Source organism: Penaeus chinensis, chromosome 8, assembly GCF_019202785.1.
Source record: "Penaeus chinensis breed Huanghai No. 1 chromosome 8, ASM1920278v2, whole genome shotgun sequence".
Taxonomy (NCBI): Eukaryota; Metazoa; Arthropoda; class Malacostraca; order Decapoda; family Penaeidae; genus Penaeus; species Penaeus chinensis.
In genome coordinates, this window is record NC_061826.1 from 40,972,450 (window position 1) to 40,977,258 (window position 4,809).

Genomic DNA, 4,809 nt, shown 5'->3' on the forward strand with positions numbered 1-4,809 from the left:
GGGTAGAGGACAAAATACTGATTCACTCTCTTAGCTATTGCAGTTAGGTTGATAACAACAGTTAAGAGGTTTTTGTCCCTTCAGGACTACGACTTTGAGCAGAGGGGTCGGACCTGGTCCGATACCAAGAATGAATGACTCCCGGCTACCCCTTCTCCTCATAAAGGAGAAGGGGCGACTCATGACCACTCTCTGACTACGAACAATGGTACCCCCACGAATGACAAGACGAGACGACCAACTTTCAAAATCCCCACCCAGAATGCAAGGTTCGCGAATGTAAAATGCGTGAATGAAAAACAGTCGCTTTTGAACGTGAACCCCTTTATCATCAAAAAGGTCCTTGATGGTCAAGTGGACGGCGACTTTGATTTTGTCAAAAAATTGCGAGATGGAAGCCTCCTTGTTAAAGTACAATACAACTCCCAGATTAAGGATTTACTTAAGCTGACGCAAATTCATGATCTGCGAGTAAAAGTAACTTCCTATTGGCCCAAATACCTGTAAGGGAGTAATCTTTCACAGGGATTTGAGGACGATGGATGAAAGTGAAATTCTTGAGAGCATGAAGGACCAAGACGTAGTGGACGTTCATTGTATGACCAAGAAGGACGGGAATGTGCGAACGAAAACTGGACTGTGTTTTTTTACTTTTGCCTTGAATAAAATTCCTGAATATGTCAACGTCGGTTATGAACGTGTTCAAGTAAGACCTTATGTCCAAAAGCCAATGCATTGTAATAGATGTCAAAAATTCGGACACACCTCATTAAGATGTATTGACAAAGATTCATCTAAATTCACTTGCCGTAAATGTGCTGAGGCCCATGACACCATCACATGTACTAGCCAGATTTCCAAATGTGCTAACTGTGAAGGTCCCCATCATTCGGGATCTGCCGAGTGCAGCATCCTGAAGAAGGAGACTGAAACATTGGCATATATGAGAAAGCATGAAGTTAGTTATACTGAAGCTAAGAGGAAAGTTGAAAGTTTGACACACAAACCCGATACTTCCTATGCTGCAGCAGTAACTAACAACACCCCTAGTGCAAGTGATGTCAGTCAGCAGCTTGCAGCCAAGGATAAGGAAATTGCTGAACTGTTGAACCGTTAAACTGTTAAACCGTTAAAGAACTAAACATTAAAGTATATCAACTGACAAAATTGGTCGATCAAATGGCTGCATCAACCCAGCCAAAACATCATAAGGAGGAAGATACCGAATCACAGTCCGGAGCGCACCTTCCCGTCTGGGCTACTCCTGTGAGGACTTCGTCTGGCTCGCGATCGGTTTCTCGAGAGAGAAGCAGGTCACAGTCTGTCAGTCGTCTCCCTCGCCAGGAGGTGCAGGACATGGAGGCTTCTGTCTCCAAACCATCCCGTGAGAGGTCCCCGGGAAGCGAGGGAGAGGAGGCGCCTCCCTCCCATAAAAAGAAAATAAAAACTAGTGGACAAGGCACTTCCAAACCCCAAAAAACGTAATCATCGCGTCAACCATTATACAATGGAACTGTCGAAGTCTTAGATCTAAAGTAAATGACCTTAAATTATTAGCCTCGTCCTATGCTCCCGATATTATAGTTCTCCAAGAAACTCATTTGACAAACCTCGTCTCTGACGAGGTCGTATCGCTCAGAAACTACCATTTATGTCGGAAGGATCGTGAGGGTAGGGGTGGAGGCGGAGTCGCCATGTACATCCACCAAAACCTCCCTTTTACAGGGAAGATTCAGGTAAATTGTCTTTTCTCGACGTCCTTTTATTCAATGAAAATGGCACGCTTAAATTTTCGGTTTACCGTAAACCTACACACACCGCCAATTACCTTCATTTTTTCTCGAATCACCCGTTGTATGTTAAGAAGTCAGTAGTCTCGTCCATGTTTCTGAGAGCATATAGGATTTGTGATAATGAATTTATCGATCGAGAAATTGACGTCATATTTGATACGTTCTCTAAATTAGGATACCCTCGATTTTTCTTAAAGCAGGCTCATTCATCTGCGAGATGGAAGTTTTACACTCATACCCGTAATACTCAACAGGATAGTGACAATAATCTTTTAATCATTCCGTATAACCCGTCCCTCGATGAGAAAAGACACATGTTTAAAGGCGTTGGAATTGATATTGTTTTTACGTACCCGAACACGTTGCGTAATAGTTTGGTTAAACACAATGCGACTAGTGGTGCTCTGGGGACTTCTCCCGGTATTTATACTATACCCTGTAATGTTTGCCCAAAATTTTACATAGGTGAGACCGGCAGAGCTTTTGAAAAAAGAATAAGTGAACATAAACGTGACGTCAGATATGCTAGAGATTCAAATGCGTGTTTCGTTCATTTGCGTGATGAAGGTCACCAGCTTAACTGGAAAAACGCGAAATTAATTCATAAATCAGCTAACTCGTACGAAAGGAAAATGTTAGAATCTCTATTAATTAGAAAAATGCCTAATTTTAACTTGAGTGCTGGTCAATGGGGCTTGGATGACCTTACCTCCTCGTTAGTTAGCAAAGCCTTCCCCAGACTCTTCGACCTTGACCCTCGTCCTGAGACCTGAGTCTACTCGTTCGTTCTGTCTCTCAATCACTATATATTCTTGTCAAAATTCTCTCCTTGTATCCATTTTGGTTTATCATTCGTCTGAAGAGGAACTCGTGAAGAGTTCGAAACGTTACATTTCAATTTTATTTTATTTTCTTACTGTGGCGGTTTTCCTTTCATATTTGTGTACACGTTACTGTGTTTGTCTTTGTGTCAATTATGGAAGCCACGTTCATTCCCTTCATACTGTCCTTCGTGTTCGCCACTTGCCCGGCGGTTGCACGTCCTTTTAGACAGTACGAACAAGCTCTGATCTCCTCCAGGAGGAGGAAGAACCAGGTCAAGTTTCTACAAGACTGCTTACACGAGCAGGTAAGTCCCCCTTCTTTTGGCCAGTATTTTTATAGTTCTAGATTAGGCATTCCTTTTTCTGATTGTGAACGTCACCGTTTATGCGATAGTATCCGTTGCGCTAAATTAGATGTCGATGATGCGTTTCTTCAAGTTCGTAAGTGTCTTAGAATGCTTAGAGAAGTCACCCCTGCTCAGTTTATTGACGACCTTTTAGCCATTGCAGCGCGTAGATCTTCCTTTGAAAGCGAACGTCATAAAAGATCCCTCCACAATAAACTCATTAATCTTTGTTCACGTAGCGCGTGGTGTAAATTTTCGCTTACTGACTCGGTCGTAAACCTATCGTCTTATTCCCTGTCACGTTATGAAACCGAACTTTTAGGCTTTGGTTTATCGTTTGCTACCAAACCCGGCGCTAATCATTGTTTAGATTATATTAAAGGTCTTGATAGTTTCATTGCGAAGCATAACAAATCCTCGTTGAAAGATCTTAGCTACCTTAAAGGTGTTATGTTAAATCCGATTCTTGATTTAGGAAATGGTGAATTGAAGGGGTGGCATATCAATTTTCCATCATATCAATCCAAGCTGTAATTGGTGTATTGCCCTGAATGCACCGGCATCACTGCATGTTTTACGTGATGTTAAAGGTCATATTAAAAAAAAAAAAAAAAAAGTATTTTTTGGCCTGAAAACTCTTTTCGATGGGATAATCACTGTGAAATTTGATTCACTCTTTCTCTCTCTCTCTTTCTCTCTCTCTCTCTCTCTCTCTCTCTCTCTCTCTCTCTCTCTCTCTTTTTATTTTTTTATTTTTTTTTATTTATACTTTATGGATAAATACAACTTAAAAACAGGGGGTTATTTCTACTCCCTTGTGTATTATTTAAGTCTGAGACTTTCTTATTAATGAAAATCCATCTATAAGCTTTACTTGACGGGCGGACTAGTGTCTTTGTTATGAGTTGAAACACAAATTATTAACCAGGATCGTGGAACCTCCATCTATGTACAACAGTCTTGAAGGCTTGCGGGCTGGGGAGGTTGTGCAGAGAGGTTTGCTGAACCATCGTGTTCCAGAGCCTGGACTATTTGGGTTGAAAAGAGCGTTGATGAAGTTCAGTCCTGGAGAAGGGTATTTGCAGCCCTTGGACGCGGTTGCTAGAATGTCGTGTGCCATGCGTTGCAGCCGCTCGTGGTTCAAGTTGCAGGGACATGAGATGGGGGACGCGTTGCCTGTGTACTCTGTAGAATACACAGTGAGCGGCAACATTTCGTCGATGCTGAAGTGGCTGGAAGTGTAAATGTCGGTCTTCTACTGGTATTTTATATGACACTAGTCTCTGGGCTCGATTTTGGACACTGTCTAGTAGTCCCAGGTATGATGGAGGGCAGCAGGACCACACCAGAGGGCAGTACTCCATAACGGAGCGAACCTTGGAGTTGTAGAGTGTTAGGCATCCTTTTGCGTCAAGGAGGGCGCGATGCGACGGATGCATGCCAGTTTCCTCGCCGCGTTTTTCGCCATTCCCCTGACGTGGTCTGTGAAGGTGAGGTGGCTGTCGATCTGCACCCCTAAGATGTTGATGTCGCTGTCGTAGGCATCATCAGGGCCGGAGTGTGTGCGAGAGGATCCTGTCGTTGCGTTATCAGCATGGCCTGGGTGTTTTCAGGGGCGAAAGTGACTTGCCATTTGTTGCTCCATGCAATGATGAATGCCATAATGTTGATATGGTGCACGGAGTCCTTTCAATTTAAGTGGTTACAGGTGAAGGACAGAGTACAGTCATCTGCAAAGGCATGGGTGTTTGGTATGAGCTGCAGAATATCATTGAAGTAGACATTCCATAGCAATGGCCCGATGACACTGCCTTGTGGGACGCTTGCCCCGACTGGGAATTTAGA